Raw genomic sequence first — 26374 nt, forward strand, 5'->3', positions numbered from 1 at the left:
AGTAGTAGTAGTAGTAGTAGTAGTAGTAGTAGTAGTAGTAGTAGTAGCAGTGGTGGCAGTGGTGGTGGTGGTGGAAGTAGTAGTAGTAGTAGTAGTAGTAGTAGTAGTGGTAGTAGTAGTAGCAGCAGCAGCAGCAGTAGCAGCAGCAGCAGCAGGAACAGCAGCTAGTATTTATATATCAGGAACTTCGCTAATCATTGAGCTTACAGAAAAGAAAAAGAAAGAATTGCCCTCAAGAAGCTCCCAATCTAATGATGAAGACAAAGAATTAAGTACAAACAAGATACATACAGGATAAATTGGGGGTAATCTCAGAGGCAATGCTTTAAAGATTAAGGAAGACTGGAAAAAACTTCTTGCAGAACTTTAAAGTTAGGGAAGTCTTTTATAAATATCTCATTTTTATACTCACAATAACCCTTGAAGATAGGTAGTATTATTATTCCTATCTTACAGATGAAGAAACTGAGGCAGAGAGAGGTTAAATGACTTTTTCAGGGTCATATAATTAGAAAGTATCAGAAGGATATTTCAACACAAGTCTTTCTGACTTCAGATCCGTTGTTCTATCTACTCTTCACTATCATGTGCTAGGAAAAATACTTTCACAAGTGTGTCTGAAGCAATCTTAAATCGCTAGGCTACTGCTCAAAAGCCAAGTCAATCAGCTAGTTTACCTTTTCAATTGGACAAGAGTGGTAGCATTTTCACAGTCCCAATACTTCCTTTAAAAAAATAATAAGGGGTGGCTAGGTGGAGCAGTGAATAGAGCACCGGCCCTGGAGTTAGGAGGACCTGAGTTCAGATCCAGCCTCAGACGCCTAACATAAAAACTAGCCATGTGACCTTGGGCAAGTCACTTAACCCCAATTGCCCTCCAAAAAGCAAAAAAATAATAATAGTAAGTTTTCTATCTTCTCTGGAAATTGATTATGTTAGCTTCTCCAAGGCTTTCACAGGAAGCAACAATTTGGGAACATTCAAACAGTTTTCAGACTCGTCTGGTTTTTGTTTCCTTGAATTCAACATTTCAAATCCTACTGCCTTTAGCAAATAGATAAAAGAATAAATGAACAGATAGACAGACAGACAGATAGACAGGTAGATAGATAGATCATACATACATACATATACATACATAGATAGATAGATAAGCAAATAAATAAATAAGAGCTGGCTAAACAAAAGAACAAGCCATTTACCTTGGTACAAAAGGAATAAATCAGGTTTGAATGTTTTCAAGGATGAATTGAGTTTGACTGCTTACTGAAATCTTAGCCTTCAGTATTTCAGCTCTAACATGACAGAATCTCACAGTTGGTGAGCTGTGTTTTGGTGAGATGTGGTGATGTGGGACCTGCAACTTACCTTTGTTTTCATTCAAAGTGCATATCATGGTTTCTCATTCAGGGTAAAGCCTTCAGCAGCAATCAGAGTTTGTTTTTAGAACTTCAATAGTGTCTCTGATAAATAGATGGGTACAAAACTTTTTTTCCCCCAAGTTAGCAACCTAACACTCAATCTACAAGCATTTAAAAAGTCTTTCCACTGGGGATAGAGAGAAACCTAAAACAGTCCCTGCCTTCAATAAGCCCACATTCTGATGAGGAGAGACAACATGAATACATGTAAACAAAAGACATAGAGAGAAAATATAAAGTAACCTTGGAGAAGAAGAAACTAAAAGCTGTGGGGAGGGAAAAAGACAGAACCAAGAAAGGCCTCAAGCAGAATGGCTTGGGTGAGCTGAGTTTGATGGAAACTAGGAATTTCAGGAAACAGAGGTGAGAAATGAGAGCATTCCAGATATGGGGGACATCGGACATAAATGGATTAGAGACCTGAGGAGGAATAGTGTGTGTGTGTGTGTGTGTGTGTGAGAGAGAGAGAGAGAGAGAGAGAGAGAGAGAGAGAGAGAGAGAGAGAGAGAGAGAGAGAGAGAGAGATAAGAAAGAAAATCAGCATACTGGATTATAAAGTCAAAGGAGGGGAGCAATAGGAAATAAGACTAAAAGGGGAGGATGGGTCCAAGGTATGAGAACTTCAGAAGCTAATATAAGAATTTATATTTGCTCCAAAGGACAGTAGGGAGCCATTAGGGTTTACTGACTAAGGGTGATATGATCAAGCCTGTGTTTTAGTAATACAACTATGTAGAGGAGGAAATAGGTTAGGGTGAGGCATGTGAAAGTTAGGGGAGGCTATTGCAAAAGACAGGGAAGAGATGACATGGGCCTGTGCTAATGTAGCTGTTGAGAGGAGGAAAGGGAATTATGCAAAAGATGTGGTAGAGATAGAAGTAACAAGATTTGGTGATTGATTACATAGATAGGGGAAATGAGAGTGAGATTTTGAGTTGTTCAGTCTTTTTCAGTCATGTCTAATTCTTTGTGAGCCCATTTGGAGTTTTCTTGGCAGACACCGGAATTATCTGCCATTTCCTTATTCAGCTCATTTTACAGATGAGGAAACTGAGGCAGATACAGTTAAGTGACTTGCCCAGGGTCACATAGCTGATAAGTATTTGAGGCCAGACTTGACCCCAGGTCTTCATGATTCCAGGCCTGGCACTTTATCCACTGTACCCTGTAGCAGCCCAAGATTTTAAGTTTGAGATTGTACATCTAGGTGAGTAGAAGAATGGTAGAGTTCTTGACAGAAATAAGGAAGTGAAGAAGACTGGGGGAGGGAAAGAGGGAGTGATGAGAAAAGATGATGAGTTTTGTTTTAGATATGTTGAGTTTGAGATCCCTACAGGACGCTCAGCAGGGAAAGAGAACTCAGGAGACCTCCCTCAAGTGGGAATTTAGATTTGGAAGACATCTGCATGGAGATGATAATTAAACGTACGCAAGCTGATGAGGTCACCAAATGAGAGGAGAGAGAGAAAAGAGGTCCAGGAAGAGTTTTGGAGCACACCCACTATTAGAAGGAGTGACATGGGTGATGCCACAAAGAAATCTGAGAAAGATTCGTCAAACAGATAGAAGAATTGTAAGAAAACAGTGCCATGAAAACCTAGGGAAAGAGCACGCAGGAGGCGGGAGCTGTAAACAGCATCCATACAGGTAAGAAGCATGTTGTTGTTATTTAGTTGTTTTCAGCCATGTCTGACTCTTTGTCACCCCATTTGGGGATTTCTTGGCAAAGATAATGGAATGGTTTGCCATTTTCTTCTCTAGTCCCTTTTACAGATGAAGAAACTGAAACAAACAGGGTGAAGTGACTTGTCCAGGGTCACACAGCTAATGTGTTTAAGGTCAGATTTGAACTCACAAAGATGAGTCTTCCTGAATCCAGGCCCAGCACTCTATGTCCCCTAGCTGCCCCTTAAGAAGCATAACTGCTGAGAAAAAAAGGCTATTGGCTTTGACAATTAAGCAGGATTTGTAACTTGAAGCAAAGTTCTATAAAAACCATATTGTCAATGGTGTACAAGAGAAAAAAGAAGAGGAAGGGGACTCACAGTGTAAACCAGGGGTATTAAACTCAAATAGAAATGGACAGCCCTATGGGCTACATGTTAACTTAAAAAAACCCTTATTAACATTATCTATGTTCTATTGTGCTTTTATTTGTTCTGTTAAATATTTTCCAAATACATTTTAATCTAGTTCAGCTGCAGTGGGACTGGGGACCACATGGGACATTTTCCAAGTATTTTGGCTGAGAAAGTAAGGAGACCAGCCAATAGGGAATAGTGAGATACAGTGAGGGAGTAGTGTTGCTATTGTTGTTTTAAACTAAGATCAAGAGTTGGGCATGCCTCAAAACAGTATTAGGGAAATAAGTAAATAAAATGTAGTAATTTCACAAAGTTGGGTCTCTGACCCAGTGCATCCGCATCTTCAGAGAATGCTTGAATCTTGAACAAATCTTGTAGATTCCAGGTTTGGGGCATTGAATACTATCATTTGCTTTCCATGTAGATTTTACTTGTGTTCTGGGACATTGGCCTGTGTTTGGTACTAAAAGATTTTGTCAGTTCCTCCAAAACAAAACAAAACTCTGTGAATTGAGCAAAATGATTTTTCACACAATGTCTCCTATTTTCTGACCAAAAAATAGGAGAAGAAAACAAGAACTGATAGATTTTTTGCACCTTTCAGCTAGTTTGGGCATCCATCACATCAAGCAATGAACGGCTATCAGCTCCCCTGTTGTGTGCATGGTATCACCAGAAATACTCTATATAAAGTCACAACTTCATTGGGCAGGCCTGAATCACGAGGAGAGATTCAATGAGAGGTAGTAGAGGAGGGATTGTGGAAGTGGGAAGGGAAGAAATACACACCACTGAAGTTTTAGGGGACTCTGGAGGAGAGAATGAGGCTGGCGACTTTGTTCAACTTTACCCCACTCATATCCAATTCACTCACAAGTCAAGATATCACCTTCATTATGTCATTGGTCCTCTTTGAGAATGAAGGCCAAACAACAACAATGACAACAACCACCAACCTATCAGTCATTTATGGTCAGAAGAAGGCTTACCGAGGCACCATGTGTTGCACTGAACTCAGTCAGGGAATAGGGCTTATGTTCTGAAGTGGAGGGAAATATCCCTCCATTATAAAAGCCCAGAAGCAAATGAAGCCAAAGTCACCATCTACTTGTCTAGAATGCTGACAGAGCCAGACCCCAAAGTTGAGAGAGGAGGAAGAAGGGGAATGGAACAGGCAAAGAAGAAACCAGTAGGCCCTACGTAAAGCATAAACATATAAAAAATGAAATATTAGGATAGCAGAAGAACAAAAAGGAGATGACTACACATGTATAATCTATATCAAATTGCTTGCCTTCTCAATGGGAGTGGGGGGAGGAAGGGAGAGGATATGGAATTCAAAGTTTTACAAATGAATGTTAAAATTGTTTTTACACATAACTGGGGAAAAACAAAATACTAAATTAAAAAAAAAAAGAAGATGGAGAACTATTCTTTTTTTTTTCTGATTCCCATGACCTTTCAAATCTGTCCAAAACAAGAATTACATGCCAAAGATAAATCGACTTTAGCTGTTTCCATGGTATAGGACACCTAGAAACCAAAAGAATGCTTAAAAAAAAACATGAATGTCAAACACTAGTTTTAATTTGCTCCTTAAGACTATAAGGAGTTACTAGAACCTATTCTGAATTCACTCAGAGCCCCCTGCTCCATGACCCTTTATGCTACTGCACTAGATGACTCAAGGACCCAGCACAAAGCTTATTTTTTAAAATTCCAACCCAATACCCTGATTCCTCTTTCCTTTTTTCCAGGGCCATGGAGATAAGATTTCCAGGCTGTAGCAATGTCATAGTAGAATTCTGTGCTGCAAAAGATTTCTTCAGGAAAGAGCCTGACCCACCCACCCTGCACCTCCTCCCACAACTTAGTATACTAAACTATAGAAATCAACCCCATAGCACCAGTGTGGCCAGCTGCATAGTAAAAATATTTGGCAGAACAAAAAAAAAACAAATCTATGATGACAAGTATCACCAAAGAAATAAAAGAGAGAATAGTCGATTGGGAGGGAAAATACTCAAAAATGAAGGAAATCTTTAAAAAAGGAAGCAAAGAAATAATAACATTAAAAGAAAATATGCTCACTATACAAGTAAAACATAATGAGTCTGAAGACAGGATGTGCGAAGTCAACTTTAGGATAATAGATCTCCCATAAGAACACAATAGAAAAAAACTCTTAATATCATAAGGAAAGTAATAATAGAAAAGAACTGCCCAGAACTTGTGAACATAGAACGTGAAATTCTTTTGAAGGAATTCACAGATTGCCTGGGGGGAGTGGGGAGGGAATTGGCCAAAAAAAAAAAAAAAAGACTTCAAATTTCTAGACACAAATTTAACAATTTAATTTAAAAACCAGTTCTGCAAGCCATCGGGAAAAAGACCTTCAAATACAAAGGAAAGGAAATTCAAGTAACACAAGACTATTCTGCACTCACTAGAAAATGCAGGAGGGAAGGGAATAATGTGTTCTAAAGAGGAATAGAGCTCAGGACATAGACCAAGGTGACCTACCCTGCAAATCTGAGCATAACTATAACGAAAAAAGATGGACCTTAAATAATAAAAAGGTATTTGAAACATTCTTCTAAAGAAAACCAAATCTGAAGAGATAATGTTTTTCTTGAACAACCCAGACAACAGAAATGCAAGAGGAGTAAACAAATGCAGCAGCCAAAGACAGCAACAGCGACAGTGACAGCAGACAGACCAGAAGAGACTGCTTACTTAATGTAGACAAGGAAACAGGGGTAAAAGAGGAAGTCAGATGGAGGTAACAGAAGACATAGGCATGGGACACTTTGCACAGAACTTAATGACACCATACTTACACGTGAATCGATTTTTGTGGGACTACTTTAGAAAATGGGAGGGTGCAGAAAAAGGGAGAAGGGGGGAGAAGAAAAGAGTGTGTGATGTGTTTGTATCAAATATGTGCTAGGATTGAAGGGAGGAGACACTTGTAGTCTCTCAGGAAGAGACAAAGCTTCAGGGGAGTGAGTGAGAAGGGAGAAGGATTGAACAGGCAGGGGAAGAAGAGAGGCCTTGATTAGGTGGTGGGAGAGGTCTTCCACTGATAAAGGCTCCTATGGATGAAAAGTGATGTTCTATAAGGGGGATAGGGAGCTTGTGCTGGAGGATTTGTTGCTTGAAAGAACCATACATGGTTAGTTTGTTGTTGTTGTTTTTAAGTCTATTTCCTTAGATGTTTATATTACAAATCATGGCTTACAAACAAGACAAAGCATCCTGTGTCCAAAGTATTATGCTAAGCACTGCAGATACAAACAGAAAAGTAAAACCATTCCCACTCTCAAAGAGCCAGCATTCTGAAGGGGAGATGGTAGGAAGATTCAACTGCAGGTCAGATTGAAAGACCTAGTCATCCTTGAGGTACAATAGCAAAACTTGCAATGGATATTCTTTAGTACCATTTCCATTAATAAAAATTTGTCAGTTTCTGATGTTGAGCCATTTGGCAATGCTGCTGTCCTTGGTGGTGAGGACTTTCTTTTCTGGGTCTTCACTCCTGGCCAAATACCTGCAGAGGAAGCCAAGTCACACCTCTACCAGGGTTGATTCCCTGAACCAGAGCGGAGAGGCCATCCTGGAAATCAGGGATAGTGATCCAGAGAACTGGCATCAAACTGAAATAGAAACAGGGGTCCCTAAAATGTAAAGATCTCTGAAAGGTGCATATTGACTTAGAAAACCATATACTGACTATCTATGATTTGCTGTATTTTAAAAAAAAAATATTTCTCAGTTTTTAAACTAGTTAAGGCCATACTCAGGAGTATTGTGACCTATCATGTTTGACACCCCTGGTCTAGTTGGTTGTTGCTGTTCCCAGAGCATGCATGCCCATTAAGGGGAAGTTGAGAACCATACATCTTACCTTGGAACAGGGAGAAGATGGAACTTCTGGGTTCAACTGGTGCCTAGGCATAAAGCCAAGAGAAATTTTGAGGCAAATGGGGAAAGAAGGTAAATACGGAGAGGGTATATAGACCAGTGGAGGGCTGCATAATCAGGGATGTAAAGAGGGGGAGTCCTGCCATGAGGTAGTGTGCTAACAAGAAATACATTTTTTTAAAAAGACGTACACAAAATAAAACTAAGGAAATGGGAAAAAATGCCTTATGCATGGAGTGAATCCAAAAAATCAGTTGCTGACAAAGCAAAATGAACATTCAAAAATTTTAAAAGGATAAACAAGGAAACTACATTATGTTTAAAGGAAGTATAGACAACAAATCAGTATCAGTATTAAACTTATATGCTCCAAATACTTAGTGTCCAAACTCATAAAGGAAACATTAACTGAGCTTCACACAGACAACAGCATAATAATGATAGAAGATTTCAATATCCATCTTTCAGTTTTGGATAAGTCTAACAGAAAGGCAAAAAAAGGGAAAATATAGAATTGAAATTTCTGGAGAAACCAGATCTAAAATGTAAGTCATGTTCTAAGTGGGTTCAAGTACATGTCTCTCAGCACAGATTACAAACAAATGTAAAAATGCAGAAATAGTAAATCTATTTTTATAGACAATAAAGCAATAAAAATTATCATTAGTTCAGAGACCACAAAATCAAAGAAATCCCAAATAACAAGTGACTCAAAGAGTAAATCTTAGTAACAGTTAATAATTATGTGAAAGAAAATGATAATGATGAAACAAAAGACCAAAATTCCGGGAATGCAGTTAAAGTAGTCCTTAGGGGAAAAACAATAGTACAACAGTTAAATACTACTCTAGAACAAGAATTTTAAAGGTCACAAGATAGAATGTGACTAATTGCTATATTACTGGTAAAGATCATAGAAACTATCAAGTTATAGTATATGAGAAAGAATGCTATTCTTAGTCAGGGGAAACTAACATTCAAAGTCCATCTCCCACTCCCTGACAGTTAAGTAACTATGAGAATACTCAAAAAATGCTTCACCTTTCTAAGCCTCTATTTCCTCATCTGTAAAGCAGGGATAATAATTCGTATAAGGCTTCGTTTACTAATTAATTAATTGTGCTTGCCTCACAGGAGATTATGAGGATTAAAAAAATATTTTTAAAGTAATTGCAATTCTTAAAGCATGTTAATGTTGGGTATTATTATTGTTGTTGTTATGAGTTCAAAGGAGGAAGGGATCACTGATGTCATATAGTAAGCACTTAATTAATGCTTGTTTGACTGACTTTCTGAGTGACTGACTAATGAAAGGCTATATAGAGTGGACTGGAAAAGCTTCACAAAGAGAAAGGGACTTAAGTGGAACTTTATGGATGGATAAGACCTGAACAGGTAAAACAGAATGAGGAGGGCATTTTAGGTGGGAGAAAACCAGATGAGCAATGAACCAGAGGTCTTAAGTAAAAAGACACACTTAGAGGTCAGGGAACAAGATGTTCTTTTCAGGGAGTAGCAGAAGAAAAAGTTAGATAAGGAGAACTGGGGATAAGGAGTCCAGCCTTGATCCTGTGGGCAATAGTGAGCAACTGATGGTTTTAGAGAGAAGCAGAAAATCTAAGGCATTAAAATTAAGCAGAAGTAAAATAAGGCAGTATCTCTGACCTAGTAGCTTTTTAATAGGAAGGTACTAACTGGGAAATACATCTGAATTTACTCAGGATCACAGACACAGAGCTAGAAGAGTCCCTAGAGATCCAATCCCCCCTTATTTTGCTGATGAAGACACTGAGGACCAAAGACTCCATGTCTAGTGGAGTATTCTTCACTACTACCAAATTATTCTCTTATACCACCAGTATTAAAAGCAAGGTTCCCTGACTCCAAATTCCATGCTCTTTCTACTTCACTGTACTCAACTGCCTCTTGCTTTAAAAAAAATAAGTTTTATACTTTTGTAAATTGAAAGCCTATCCTTTAATCATTTAAACTATTCAATATAAGTTGAACACTTCTGGAAGATTCTTTAATTCTGTCAAACCATCAAGATATTACATATACCGTGTGCTGTGTATTTTCCACACTTTTACTGTGTTCTCAGATGAGAGAGTATAATCATTCCCCACAATGATCAGGGATGCTACAAATATTTTTTGTAATGTTTTTATTTTATTTTTCTCAATTGAATGTAAAAATTATTTTTAACATTCATTCTTTATAATTTTGAGTTCCAAATTCCTTCTCTTTTTTCCCATACCTCTTCCCTCCTTGAGAAGTAAGCACTTTAATAGAGATTATACATGTGCAGTCATGTAAAACATTTCTATATTAGCCATGTTGCAAAAGAGAACACAGACAAAAAAAGGACAAAATAGGAAAAATAAAGTCTAAAAAGCATGCTTCAATATGCATTCATACTCCATCAGTTCTTTCTCTGGAAGTGAATAACATTTTTTATCATAAGTCCTTAAGAATTGTCTTTTATCATGTTGTTGAGAATAGCTAAGTTGTTCACAATTGATCATCATTATAATACTACTGTTACTGTACATAATGATCTCCTTGCTCTGCACATTTTGCATCAGTTCATCGGCATTTTGCAAATGCTCTTCATTTTACATCAGTTCATATAAGTCATCCCAGGTTTCTCTGAAACCATCCTTCCTTATGGCCCACTACTATTGCATGTCAATCATACCACAACTTGTTCAGCCATTGACTAGTTGATAGTCATCCCTTCAAATTCCCATTCTTTGTCACCACATAAAGAGCTGCTGTAAGCATTTTTGTACATATAGGACCTTTTCCTTTGATCTCTTTGGGAGACAGACCTAGTAGTGGTATTGCAGGGTCAAAAATTATACATAGTTTTATAACCCTTAGGGCATAGTTCCTAATTGTCCTCCATAATGGTTAGCTCAGTTCACAATTGCACCACTACCCCAATTTTTCTACATCTCTCTAGCATTTGTCATTTTCTTTTGCTGTCATTTTAACCAGTCCGATGGGTGTGAGGTAGTGTTTCACAAATAACACACAGGTAACACCAACTACGCCAATTGTTGGTCAGGAGGGCTGCTAGCAGGTGTTCTTCATTAGTACAGGTCCACTCTTGTTCAGGTCAGACAGGAAAACAGGAACGGAGTCACAATAAGGGGTTAAATCATTGAGCTTGGTTCTAGTCTATTATTCTCAAGGGGAGTTTGCTGATAATGGGAGCACCAACTCCTACAGCTTCCCCAATCACCATTCTTGAAGGGGCTGGCAAGAAGTGGGGGGAGGGGCAGCTACCTCTCCTTGTTGATGGGGTCAGCCAAGACAGGCACAGCATTCCAGTTAATGCACTCCTCTATATCCTCTCAAGTCTCAATGAGGGGCCGGTTGAGGCAAGCACACAGATTCTTCCCAAGCCTTGATGGGGGCCAATCAAGACACACACAGCATTACACTGTCATGTACCACACTCACTGAATAGTGCCCACTTGACTTATAGGGCAACAGACAAAGAAGGCAATTTGCCAGCAATAGTTTCACAAGTCTACATCATCTCATTGTTATATCTCACTGCACAGTTGCAATAGGAATGTTTACAAGTCATGAGCCTGGGAAATACTATCTAACACCTGGGAAGTACAGATTGTTATGGCCATGGATCCTTGAAACTACAATCTAAAAAGAATAACAAAATCCTCCTTACTTACAGGTGGTGCCTCAGAATTGTTTTAATTTGTATTTCTTTAATGAATAGTGATTTAGTGCTATAGTAATGTTGACTATAATTATAATTATTATTACATGAGTTTTTATTGCTTTTTTGTGCATGTCCAGATTTGTGATTAAATCAGTGAAAGAAAATTCCTCCTGTAGAAACTCCTTCTACCTACACACACCAAGTCATATACAATTTATTTTGTTATAGGAGTTCCTGAGACAATGAGAGCTTAAGTTACTTGTCCAGGGTCACACAGTTTGTGTCAGAGGAAGAATTTGAACTCAGATCTTCCTGGCTTCAGGGCAGCTAGGAGACAGAGTGGATAGAGTGCCTTGGGCCTGGAGCCAGGAGACTCATCTTCCTGAGTTCAAATCTGACCTCAGTCACTTACTAGCTGTAAGACCCTGGGCAAGTTGCTCAACCCTGATTACCACAGTTTCTTCATCTATAAAATGTACTAGAAAAGGAAATGACAAACTACTCCAGTATCTGCCAAGAAAACCCCAAATGAGGTCATACTATACCAGCTTCCTAGCTTCAAAGTCAGTCCTCTATCCACTATACCAGAGATATCAAACATAGGCCCACTCCTAGTGCAAAGGAACCAGACTAAAAGGTAATTGGGAAATAATTAACAGAATAAATAAAACACAGCAGAAAATGGATAATGTTAATATGTGGTTTTCTAAGTCAATCTGTGAACCAGCAGGTATCCTTATGTGTGGTTGATTAGCCACCATTTCTACAATATCACAGCATTATATCATACAGCTGATCTTTATTGCATCCATACTAAATAATGTGCTGAGACCCTATCAGACAATTGTGGTTCCCTACAATTGTATATATAATTCAAGTACGAGATATTTAAAACTTCTAAGTCGATGCCTTTGACGATGAAAAAACTCGCCTTTCGCACTGGAAAAAAACTAGCACTTTCATTATGTCCATCTCAAAAACTTAAGTCTATGAGTGGGGTGGGGTAGGATGAGGGGCTACTGGTTCTTGGCTCTTAACAATTGAGTTTGCTCTGCTCAGCATTTTTTTTTCAAAACCCATAAGGAAATAAGTCCTAAACCCCAGAGCCTGAGAGATACCCTTTTCTTACTTTCTCATCATCCTGTTTTCACAACCCCATTTGTAGTTGTAAAGAACTTAGATTCCAACATGCATTATGTTTCATTTCTTATTACTAATTTTTTTCATAAAAAAAATCAGTAAATGACTCATCAAAATGTCATTTAAAAAAAATCAGGCCTCCCACAGCACATGGGGCCAACAGCAACTCTCTCAAATAAATCAGTTGAGTTTTATTATAGTTGTTAGTCAAAGATCTTCATTTTTATCTTGGCACTAGGACAAAAATATGGAATACAATATCCAGATGGCAAGTAAACAACATTATTTCCATTCTCAAGTAGAAAAAAAAAGGCATGACTTAGTTTCTACGAAAACAAAGCAGGCACAGAAAAAGGACATATTTTATAAGACAACTTTGACTTTCACCTGTAACAGATATATTACAACAAAAACAAAGTATAGGATTATTATTTTACTTCACAGGCACTTCTGAATTCATTATTTCAAAATGTATTCTTTAGCCCTTCAAAAATACCACTCAATCTAAAATGAGCCTGATTCAATGACGTATTAGCCAAACACTGAATCTCCAAAAACTGATGGAGGAAAACCTTCATCAGGTTTCCAGAGGCAGAACAAAATGTCTTTCTCCTTCAGCTCATGCACAATAATAACAAAAATAACCAGCATTTATATAGCATTTCAGGGTTTGCATAGAACTTTACATAAGTCATCTCATTTGATCTTCACAACAATCCTAGAGGCAGGTGCTCCTATTTTTCCCATTTTATGGATGCACAAACTGAGATTATATGACTTGCCTATCAGGTCCCATAGCTAGGAAGTATCTGAGGAAAAATTGGAACTCATTGTGTCTTCCTGACTCTGAATTCATACACTCTCATTTCTCTCATCTCTCATTACTCATTCTACCTAGCTCTTTCATGAATGGATCCATAAAATCATAGATGTAGAGCCATAAAAGATCATAGATATCATCTAATTTAGCCCAGTCATTGTATAGTTGAAGAAAATGAGTCTCAGAGACAGTTTAAGTAACTTTCCTGAGGTCATAGAGAGTCAATACTTTGAACCCAGGCAGGTCCTCTGATTCCAAATCCAGTCCTCTCTCCACCATACCATTCTGAATTCCTAAACCAGTCTTTAGAGACATGGCAGAGAGCAGGGTGAGCTGTATGCATGTTCAGCTATTTTCCCAAGTTCACATGTTTCTATATGTCATATTCCCTTTTTGAAAATCTCATTTTCATAGAAATGTGTCCAAGACAAAATTGAGATAGATCTGGCAAGAATGATCCTTTCCTGGTACCCAGTTTGAACAAGATTTAAGGAAAAAAGAGTTCTCAGTGTGGAGGGTATAATCATTCCTAACAATGATCAGAAATGGGGTGAGGGTGGAGGGGAATGAATTACATTGTATTTCAGGAAAACTCCCATCCCACTTTAAGGATGAAGTCATAGAATAGTCTACTACAGTCTATGGAGATTAACATGTTTTTGAAGTCAAGCACCTTCATTTTGCCTCATCTTTTTACTGTTTGAAAACAACAAAAATAATTGGATTCCCTAGTTATATCTAAAATCAAATTAATGTAGCCTATAGAGGTAATACCACCAATTTTTTTTCAGTCATATGTATAGCATTGACCCCCTTAGAAACTGTTTATAAAATTAAGAACCTAATAAAATGTAAATATCCATCCTGATGTTCAAGTTAAATCTCACTCTACCATTTGGGAGTTCTAATCCTAATTAGTAAGTATTCTAATAAGTAAGAATTCTTATGAAAAGAAAAATGGTAAAAATGGAGTGGGGGAAAAAAGCAGAATTTCTCACTTTTCCATGGGTCAGTATAACAAGTCATTCCCATTTATAAACTTCAAATATCCATGATTCCATGTAGGACATAGAGTCAAAGCAGGTAATACTAATAATGTTATCCAGCTGTTCTTTATAAATCAGCACTTGTTCTCTGAAACCTAACAATTATACTCCTTTTCAGCACTGACCTACTTTATTCTATATTTGTCATTAATGATTAATTTTTTTGGTCTAGGGCTTTGCATACTAACTCATCCTGAACAGTGTTTGATCTACATCATTTTAAGTTCAGCCTATATTCATTTAAATGCCTCCCAATTCCCACGGAAATGGTTATTTTTGCTTGAGTTTGGTCCTAGGAGATATCAGGTAATACATTTCAAGAGTACAATACATGTCCTCTGGAGCATCACTTCCTTACTTGTCCCCTCACTCTTTAACATTTTTAATCTCTCTCTCTCTCCATGGGCTCTCTTTCTTTTAGCTTCAAGCATTCTCAAGTCAGTGGAACTGATTAGACACACAACATATCAAAGCAAATGAACCCAGTAGTCTAATATTTGATAAACACAAAGGTGCCAGCTAGATACTAGGATAAGGACTCACTATTTGATTAAAAAAACAATAATAAGAAGAAATTGTTGGGTAAATTGAACAGTAGTATAAGAAAATTAGATTTAGACTAACACCTCATACCATATTCCAGATAGCATCCAAATGGATATGTGACCTATATCTAAAGGTTAAATCATAAACAAATTAGAAAAACAAGCAAGAAATTACAGATCAGTTCTATGGGTAGAGGAAATATGTCCATTATCATTAAAAAAACATACAACAACAGAAAGACCCCCCACACTTCTTCCCTTGATCTTAATGCATCTATATTCCACCTACTGTCTAATCTTTCTTCCTTTTGCCTTAAAACACAGTGGACCAAATTCCCTGGTCCATGTTTGCTGTTTCCATTCCCTATTCACCTATTCATTCATGCAGTCTGGCTCCCTACTACTCTGCCAGAACAGCCCTCTCAAAGAGAAGTTAATAGTACCCTTCTCTTTGACAAATCTGATGTCCTTTTGTCACTTTTCCTTCAGTCACTCTGTAGGATATGACAGTGACGATGTCCTCCTGTGACTTGAAACTCTCCCCTGCTTTGGCTTCTATAACACAGAAATGTCCTTATTCTTTTCTTTCCACATAATCCTCCTCTGTTTCCTTTGCTGGTTTCTCTTCCTTCTGCCATATGTGGCTGTTCCTTAAGTCTTCCTACATTAGTCAGGTCTAAGGTTTAAAGGAACAAAGACACAGACATACCCATTTTATGATAGCTATGTTGTTGTTAGTTGTTCAGTCATGTCTGATTCTTTATGACCCTGTGGACCATCACATCAATGTTATCCATGATGTTTTCTTAGAAAATGATACTTCAGTAGTTGGCCATTTCCTTCTCCAGTGGATTAAGGCAAACAGAGGTTTGCTTAGGGTCACACAGTTAATAAGTGTCTGAGGCTGGATTTGAATTCAGATCTTCCTAACTACTGGCCCAGTGCTCTATACACTGAGCCACTTAGCTGCCCCTATGCCAGCTATAGAATTTATTTAATAATATAATAGCTGGCATTTGTATAGCGCTTTAAGGGTTCCAAAGAACTTGATATTTATTTTCTTGTTTAATCTAACAATCCTGTGAAGTAAGTCTTCTTACCCCCATTTTACAGTTGAGAAAATTAAGGCTCAGGGAAATGAAATGACTTTGTTAGAGGTACACAGCAAAGTAAATGTCTGAGTGAGGATTCAAACTCAGGTCAGGTCTTCTTGGCTTCGAGTCCAACATTCTAGCCACTCTGACATCTAGCTGCCTTAACAACATACAAAACACGAGGACATAATCACATAAAGGATACAAAGAGAAATGTCCATTCTTTGTTCCACCTCCTGGCCATCTAATGAGCCCTTGTTATTGTCTGGACAAAGAAATTAGGCTGAACACATAATTACTTCCATAAAGTGGACTCTAATGAACCATCTAGCATATGGCCCATAGATCTGATGGGTAGACAGAGGGAGCTGGAGAATCTTACAAATGCACCAAATTTGGGTAGATCAGCTAAACATGAAAGCTTGTCAGATGTCCTTGTTGCCAGGAGCTGTCCTCACAGATCTGTCCCTCTAACTGCCTTTATATCTCCTCCCTTCCTTTGGGGGAAAAGGAAACTTGGTCTAACTGGTCTGCATCACTTCCAGATTCCTATCTTCAGTAATCAGTGGTTCTCTCTTCATATTCCTTCTTTAATTAGCTCATCCATTCTCAGAATTTTGACTATTATCACATAAATTATGTTCAGATCTCTATCCCTATCTGTAACCTCTCACTTGTAGCCTAGTCTCGAATTTCCAGTTACCTACAAGGTATCTCCACATAGCACTATATCCACTATCTCAAACTCATCATCAAAGTTGGACTCATCATCTTTCCTCCCAGACTGGATCCTCTTCCCAATCATCCTATTTCTGTAAGTGATGTCACCATATTTACAGAATCTCAGGCTAAAATCTTAGCGTCATCATTCACTCTTCCTACTCCTTTATCACCTACATCCAATCTGTCACCAAGTTGTAACAAATCTGTTACCTACCCACTTCCTTTGAAATATCTCTTAGATGTGTTCACTCCTCTGATAATAATGATAGTCAGCATTTATATGGTGATTTACAGCCTGCAAAGCATGTTATCTCATTTGATATTCTCAACAATACCATGAGGGAGGTGCTATTATTATCCCTTTTGAGGAATGCTACCATTATCTTCTTATGAAGAAACGAGACAGCAGATGAAGCTGAGACAGGTTAAGTGACTTTCTCTGAATCATGCAGCTGATATCAGAGACAGAATTCTAGCTCTGATCTTTCTGATTCCAAATCTAGCACTCCATACACCTAGCTTTCCCTCCATTCTCCTTGCCACTGCTCTAGTCAAGGTCCTTGTACATGCTTAAATTACAACAGTTTCCAGGCTGGTTTCTTTGTCCATTTCAGTCTGCATGCTAATATTATTTAGATACCACTTTTACCTAGCTATTTCCCAAAAAAACTAACTCCAAATTGCCTACTATATCAAGTTCAGGCTTCCCTGGTCTTTCAAAAGCACCCTGCTGCTTCTGAAACTTTATTACCCACTACTCCAACAACAGGATCCCTTCATTCTAATTGGTTAAACCTTCCCACTATCTTCTATACATACCAGAAGTATTCTTGGCTCTCCCTCTGTCTCTCTCTATGTGTTTCTCTGTCTCTGTATCTCTACACTACATACACACACACATTTATTTATATAAAACTATTTCTATCTACATTTTTATATCTTTATCTATTTAGCTATGTATACAGAGAGGAAGAAAAGGAAGGAAGGAAGGAAGGAAGGAAGGAAGGAAGGAAGGAAGGAAGGAAGGAAGGAAGGAAGGAAGGAAGGAAGGAAGGAAGGAGGGAGGGAGGGAGAGAGGAAAAAAGGAAGTTCTGAGTTTCTGTGATTCTATATCTAATAGTTTGCCTGTTTGTTATACAAACCAATGTTCAACCTGTGGTACTCAAACTGGTTTCAGCAACTGAAGGAGTGTAATACCAAGCAAAGGCAACTTCCCAAGGTTCAAAATACCAGCATAGCTGCTCTTCATTTTATTCAGTGACAAATTAAGAACAGAGAAAATCAAAATATAGCATAATTCAAAATACAGCATTCACCAAGTGCAATTCAATAAGTCCCAAGTACTACTCCACCCCTGGACATTATAATTCATTTAGTCAATCCCAAAGACCCTCTTCTAAGTACTACTCCACCCCTAGGCAGTACATTCATTTAGTCAATCACAAAGCACAAAAAAGTCAAATGTTCCCCACCCTTGGATCACAACAGAATAGGCCATCTACCCACAGTTACAACAAGCTTAAGCACAGCATTTAATACCCAAAGAGAGGTCTTTTCTTCATCTTGACCAGAGGCAAGTTCTCAGCAATCTTTGTTCCTGGGGAGACAAAGCTTAGCAAGGCCACAAGATACATTGCCAGTGTCCTCATTAATTCATTCTCTGTCTGCGGAAGAGTCCTAGGACCCCTGAAAATATTAGCAAAACCCTCTTCCAAGATTTCTGTAAATATACAACAAGAAAATCCTTCTTCAGGGCTTCTGAACCAACAGCAAGGTTTCAGGACCTCTGCAACAACAGTATTGGCCTTCACTAGTGGACAAATCCAGCAAAACAACATCACAACTGACAGACAAAGTACCAGCATAACAGCCATCTCTCCTCAGTCCTTGGCAGCTCTGGGTGGCAGCTCTCAAAAGTCCTTGCCAGTTCAAACTGGCCCTCAGCAATCCTCTCCGTTTCTGCCTCCATGATGCTGCTTCCAAAAAATTCTTCTTCCTCTCTCTGCGTGTGTCTCTCTAAATTCACCACCAGCTCCTCCAAGTTCAGCCCTCTCTTTTCACATCAACAAGTCCATCCCACAAGTAGGATTCACAAGCTCTAGGTTTTAACACAATCAATCCAAAAACCAAGCCAATACAGGGGGATCTTTAAATTCCATTCCTATTACAAGGAGTTACTTGCTTAGGGGTTAATAGTGAACACTTTGTTCAGGACTTCCTGTAATAGGAAAACACATGACCTAACTGAATATCTTAGCAGCAAATCCAATATGTCACCCTAAGCTTATCCTCTTATAAAGTGAGTACTCAGTTTATCAATCGATAAGTGTTTGTTTATTATCTACCGTGTGCTGAGCACTGGGTAAGGGGTATTAGGGGTAGGGACACAAGATGAGCTTTTCACCTTTAAAGATATTATAACTAAAGTGAGGACACAACACTAATGTATATCATATATGTGTGCTGTGTGTGTATATGTAACAATGAAGCACCAAACTTACTCACTGTTTGATAGCAATCCAGAGAAGGGAAAGCATAATGAAACTGGAATAGTCAAAAAAGGCTTCATGGAGGAAATGGCACTTGAAATTGGCCTTGAGACATCAGCAGGGGATAGAGGTCTAGAGTGGTACAAAGAATTAATTTTCTCTCCTTCCTTCCCTCCATTCCTTCCTTCCTTCCCTCCATTCCTTCCTTCCTTTTTCTTTCTTTCTTTTTCTTTCTTTCTTTCTTCTTTCTTTCTTTTTCTTTCTTTCTTTCTTTCTTTCTTTCTTCCTTCCTTTCTTCCTTTCTTTCTTTCTTTCTCTCTGTATATATAGCTAGATAGATAAAGGCATAGACAAATAGTTTTATATGCATATATATATGGGCGGGGGGAGAGAGAATGAGAAATCATCTCTGTGTGTACAAATTCACCTACTTAGCTTGCTTCTCCAGTTTAAGGCTTGCCAATACAAAGCAAATAAATACCTGCCCTGCCTGTTCTTTCCTAACTTGTGCCAAGAGATGAAACTGTTACATACAAATTTTAAGATGTCACATTGGATATTGAGGGGAGGGGATTTTTTTTGTTTTACTTTTTTAAAATCTCAGTCCAAAAGAGGGTAGTCTAGTGGTACTCAACATCAGACTACATTATAGAGTGGTTATTATCAAAACAAACTGATATTGGCTAAGAAATAGAGTAGTGGATCAGTAGAATAGATTAGGTACAAATTACATTATAGCAAATCTAGTTAATGATAAACCCAAAGATCTAAGCTTTTGGAACAAAAACTCAATATTTAACAAAAATTGCTGGGAAGACTGGAAAACAGTATGGAAAAACTAGGTATAGACCAACACCATACACTGTATATCAAGATAAGGTCAAAATGGGTACATGATTTACACATAAAGGGTGATATAAGCAAATTAAGAGAGCATGGAATAGTTTAGTTGTCAGATTTATGGATAAGGGAAGAATTTAGGATCAAAGAAAAATAGAGAGGATTGTGAAATATAGATAATTTTGATTATAAAATTAAAAAGTTTTTGTATAAACAAAACCAACGCAACCAAAATTATAAGGAAAATACAAAACTGGGAGGGGGGAATTTTGTAATAAGTATCTCTGATAAAGGCCTCATTTCTCAAATATATAGAGATATGAGTCAAATTTATAGAAGTACAAGTCACTCCCCAATTGATAAATGGTCAAAGGATATGAATAGGCAGTTTTCAAACAAAGAAATCAAAGCTGTCTATATAAAATATAAAATGTTCTAAATCACTATTGATCAGAGAAATTCAAATTAAAACAACTCTGAGGTACCACCTCATACCTATCAGATTAGCTAATATGACAGCAAAGGATGTTGGAGGGCATGTGGGAAAACTGAGACACTAATGCATTGTTGGTAGAGTTGTGACCTGATCCAACCATTCTGGAAAGCAATTTGGAACTATGCCCAAAGGGCTATAAAAATATGCATATCCTTTGATCCAGCAATACCACTGCTAGGTCTATATATTGAAGACATCCCAAAAAAAGGAAAAGGACTTGTTTATATAAAAATATTTATAAGAAGCTCTTTTAGTGGCAACTAAAAATTGGAAATCAAAGGGATGTCTATTAATTGGGGAATGGCTAATCAAGCTGTGGTATATGATTGTGATGGAATGTTATTGTGGTATTAGAAATGACCAATAGGATGATTTCACAAAAACCTAGAAAAACTTACATGAACTGATGCATAATGAAGTGAACAGAACCAGGAGAACATTGCACACGGTAAGAGCAATATTGTTTGAAGAAGAACTGTGAATGACTTAGCTATTCTCAGCAATGCAATGATCCAAGACAATCCCAAAGAACTAACAATGAAGCATATTATCCACCTCCAGAGAAAGAACTGATACTGATTGAATATAGACTGAAGCATTCTGTTTTTCACTTTCTCTTTTTTTCTTTTATTCAAGTCTTCTTGTACAAAATTAATAACATGGAAATTTTTCATGTAATTGCACACATATAAGCTATATCTGATTGTTTATTATCTCATGGAGGTGTAAGGGGAGTGAAGTAAGGGAGAAATAGAATTTGGAACTCAAAATTTAAAATAAAAATGGTTTAAAAATTGAAAAACAAAATCCCAATCAGTCCTTATCCAATAAGCTCTAGTGTCTTCCTTGACAAGTGATTAAAAAGTGGAGTTTTATAAACTATACATGGCAACTCTGACATAAAGGCTAAAGGAGACTTATCATCATCATCACAGATAATTATACAGAGCTTTATGATTTGTAAAGTACTTTATATATATATTGAATCTCACAATGACCCTGTGAGCTATGGGGTAGGCCATCATTGTACCCATTTTATAGAGGAGATTAAGTGACTCCAAAAGGGACTCTTAGGTAGTGTTCTCAAGCAGGATTCCAACACAGGTCTGCACTTTTCCAAATCTATTGGTCTGTTCAATACACATTGTTGTCTAAAAATTATGTCTGCCTTGTCTCTTACTCATGAGATAGAGAACGGTATGATGGAAAAAGCAATGTACTTGGAATCATAAGACCTGAGTTCAAATCCTGACTCTGGTAGGTATTCCCTGCATGACTTAGACAAATCACTTAATCTCTCTGTGCCTCAGTTTCCTCATCTATTTTTTAAAAGGATATTTGTCTTAGGTCCCTTCCAGTTTTAAATCTGTGGTCATATACAGCTCCATTAATACCAGTATATATGGCTCAAGAAAACCACATAGGGGTGGCTAGGTGATGCACCGGCCCTGTAATCAGAAGGACCTGAGTTCAAATCCAGCCTCAGAAATTTGATACACTTACTAGCCATGTGACTTTGGGCAAGTAACTTAACCCCAATTGCCCTCCAAAAAGCAAAGAAAGAAAGAAAACCACATGGTCCCAGGTAGGGATGGATTCAGCCCTGGGCACAAACAAAAAATCCCTCAGGCAGACCCTCTACTTGCCACCACATGTGTTCTTGTCCACATGGTGTAGTAACAGATGTAGAAGACCAGAGTTCTCACCACAGCTCTGCCATTTGCCATCTGTGTAACCTTGGGCTAATGGCTCAACTTCCCTGGACTTCAGTTGTGAAAAATAGCACTGTCAAATGAGAGATTGGATTACATAACTTCAGGGGTCCTTTCTGGCTCTATATCTATCATCCTAGAATACTAAGAGTGTCTCTAATTACAAGAGTCATGACATAAAAAACCAGTATTTGCCAGAGACCACAGATATCTAATTCAAGTACAGTATTCTAGCATAAAGGGGTGGATTTTTCTTTTGGGGTCTAGATGAAGAGGGGGCAGGGTGGCATGTTTGTGAACCTTCTATAGCCAGAATTGTTGAGCGGGATGGTTTTTAATAAATTGCCACTTTAAAAAAATGGAAAGCATGTAAGAACATTCCTATATGAATAAGTTATATTCTGGATCCCAGACCAAGTTATTTAGCTGTATAATGTCAATTTTATTCAACAAATATTAGTTTCCTCAACTATAAAATGAACGGTTTGTACCAGATGAATTCTAAGGTCCTTTTCAGCTCTAAATCTATGCTCCTATTAAGGACCTACTATGTATAAGGCACTGTGCTGGGATTTAAGAGAGACATAAAGATGAATGACCCAGTCCCTGCCAGCATCTGGTATATTTGTTTGTTTTTTCATAATGTGAACTCTGGTTCTAATTTAATACGGTTGACATTAGCTTTCTCAAAATTAATGGCAGCACTCCTTTTACAACTCAGCTGCCAAATTAATTTAAAAATTAGTATGTACAGCTTCATTGCTGTGAAGAGAGAAGAGTGCCAACTCAATTGACTACCCACCCTCGCAATTATCTTTATCCTTCAAGTCCAATGCATTATCATGTGATTGGTGATCTTTAACACAAATTACTTCTTATAACATAGGGGGGAATGCACACCATAAAGGGCCAAACCTGATGTTATCTATCAAACTGGGTCAATAGTTCACCACCTTGTTATCAGATGGACAGAGCAGTCCCTATGGTATAAGGATCTCATAAAAGACTCTTGGAGAAATGAAGAACCAGGTCATTCATGCCTGACTAGATGTGAGAAGATCCCTTGTATTGATTCTGGGTTGGGGACCTAACTTAGGAACTTATGACACTGTGGACTGGTTACAATCCTCTCTGGACATCTATAAAAAAGATTGTTATTCTTAGAGTGAATTCAAGGAGAACAAAAGGAAAAAAAAAAAACCCAAGGAAGAGAAATTGTTTCAAGTGCATAATAGAGTAACTAGACACAGGGGGAGCCAGTTACAACTCCATCAAAAATGAAGCCAGAGAGCAAAAGAATCCATCTCCTCTCAACATTTGTATCAAAAAACTTTTATGTCCCCTTTAAAAAGAATTATTTGGATAACAAACTAACAAGCATGAAATGTAAAGCATGATTTGTTTGTCCTGTTGTTTTGGAATGTGGAGCAGCCAGGCATCTTGTCTGTGAATCTATGCAAAGAAATTTGGAGCAGATAAGGTCTTTTTGGGTTGGGCAAGTGATAAATATTTTCATAGAATGCTGAGCCTCATTTGCTGAATACCTCTATAAAATGTGAGCTTTTCTGGTTTAGTTTTTAAATGTCATGTTAACCCATTCATCACACTTTTTCCGAATCAACCAAAAAAATGTTTGAGAACAAAATCTATTATTTTATCGTTTATTATTCTAAGATAGATGATATTTAATTAATGACAATCTAATTTTAAAGGGGGTCTGTGTCTTCCTTATTGTTGCAATCAAGAAAGAAAAGCATCGAAGAGATTTAGTGGTATTGAGTGAAGGGACAGGGAAAGACTGGTAGTTGGTTTTCAGGTATTTGAAAAGGGGTTAGACTTATGATTATAGATTTAGAGCCAGAAGAGACCTTCAAGACCATCAAGTCCAATCAACTCATTTTACAGATTACAAGTACAAAGAGATTAAGTGATTTCCCAGGGTCACACAGCTAGTAAGTATCTGAAATGAGAACTGAACCCAAGTTTTCTTGACTTTAAATGAGAACTCTAACCATCTTACCATACTGCCTCTTGTTCTGCTTAGACCCTGGGGGAAGAATAAGAAGTGAGTAAAAATTTCCTGACAATTTGGATGAAGTGAAATGGGCTGCTTTACAAGGTCATGGCTCCCTCCTAAATGAAGGTCTTCAAGCAAAGGCTGGGTGGCTACTTGTGGGGTCTATTATAGGGTGATTCTTATGCAGGTACAGGGAAGACTAGCTGGTGTCTCAGGTTCCCTCAAATTCTGAAGTTCTGTGATTTTGTAAAGCATTTTTCCCAGTCTTCACCGAAATTGGAATTTATCTTCTAGGGGATCCTTAGAACTTCTGTACTACTTCCTGAATACTCTTCCTCCTACCAAGTTCCCTGTTACTCCATTACGCTGAGAGGTGTCTTCTCCTATTGTACCTAAACAAATCAGTGTGAGAAGTGATTTATCACTCATGAAAAGCAATCAGATTGCTTGGGGTTTACAGCTGTTCCCAAAATGCAACTGAAAAACAGACCTTTGGCAAAGGGTGGAATTTGGAAGAGAATCATATTACTGTACCTCAGACTGGCAGAAGAAGATACTGACAGTGAGCTTCATTACAAGCAAAAAAAACACATAGCCAAATCCACTGGGGGCAAATCCATGTCAATGAAGCAAGAAAGTGACTTTTTTTTTAGGCCTGAGCATGTCCACATGAACTTCTCCTAAGATGAAGAAAATACTTGAAAATAAAAATGCTCACACTCTGGCTCTTGGTTTCATCTTAAATTAAAATGTTTAGGGTTTGTTATTGTTTTTTAGTGTTATCCCTCTGCCTTTGAAATTAAACTTCAGAGGGAGAAGTGGGTTCTAGAAAGGACAAAACAGACAGCAAGGTCACAAGGGGACACCCCCTTTTTATGACATAAGAAGGAATTTACAGCACATTCTTGCCTTGGAACCTTTATTCATCATAAGATCATAGATTTGGAACTGGAAGGCACTTTAGAGGCCGTGAATTCCAACCCACTCACTTTACAATTGAGGAAATTAACTCCTGAATACTTGCCCTGTTTACATGCCTACTAAGCATTTGGGGCAAATTTGAATTCAAGTCTTCTGACTCCAAGTCCAATGTTCCATCTACTCCCCCACCCAACTCATAAAATCTACCTCTCCAACTCAGGGGCTTGGACTTCATGACTTCTAATATTCTAGTTCCAAATTTATGATTCTTCAATCTCATGATCCTATAAAAAGGAAGGCTTTGAGGTTGAGAGGAAATAAAATAAAACTATTTAAATAACATTACCTTCTCCCAAGTCCCTCAAGAATCAACCACAACTATATGAATGTAACAAAATATTTTTTAGTAAGAAATTATGAATATGAGCAATTCAGAAAAACATAGGAAGATTTACACAAATTAAAGCAATAAGAAGAAGGCAAAGGCAGAAACAATAATACACCTCACTACTATAAAGTAAATGAAAAGAAACTTAAAATGAAACTGACTTCTAAGTCATTGTGATAACCAGTCTTGGTCATGGAGAACAAATAAGGAGACATACCCCTGAGTTTTTACTACCTGCATGACCTTAAGCAAGTCATTTACTTTCATCCATTAATGTTCCATGTGCAAAGATACGTACAGTTATAAAAGAAAGACATCAACAAATTTTTAATAAGAAAGCATTGAACATAGATTAAGAGCTAAACAGGACCTTAGAAGTCATATGGTATAACCTACTAAAATGTTTTCTAAACCAGTAGCCCAGATAAGAAGGTAAGAAGAAACCAAGTATTAGGGAAAAGCTATAAAAATAGACAAAAGACAGCTAGGTGGCACAGTGGACAAAGTGCCTGGCCTATAGTCAAGAAGACTCATCTTCCATGTTCAAACCTGGCCTCAGACATTTAGTAGCTGTGTGACCCTAGGCAAATCACACAACCCTAATTTGCCTCAGTTTCCTCATCTGTAAAATGAGCTGGAGAAGAAAATAACAAACCTCTCCAGGATCTTTATCAAGAAAAGCCCAAATGGGGGTGGCTAGGTGGTGCAGTGAATAGAGCACCGGCCCTGGAGTCAGGAGGACCTGAGTTCAAATCTGACCTCAGACACTTGACACACTTACTAGCCGTGTAATTTTGGGCAAGTCACTTAACTCCAATTGCCCTCCAAAAAGCAAAAAAAAAAAAAAAAGCCCTAATGGGGTCAAAAGAGTCAGACATGACTGAGAAACAACAATAAAAATAATAACACGACAATGACAATAATGATGACATTAATGCATATTCATAATCTCCAAACCATGTGGAATGAAACACATTCAGAATGTATAGATATACTAGAAGACAGCAAAATTATGTAGGAATA

Source organism: Petaurus breviceps, unplaced genomic scaffold (genome assembly GCF_028583685.1).
Source record: "Petaurus breviceps papuanus isolate PSGF00001 unplaced genomic scaffold, PetGlider_PUasm1.0 90804, whole genome shotgun sequence".
Taxonomy (NCBI): Eukaryota; Metazoa; Chordata; class Mammalia; order Diprotodontia; family Petauridae; genus Petaurus; species Petaurus breviceps.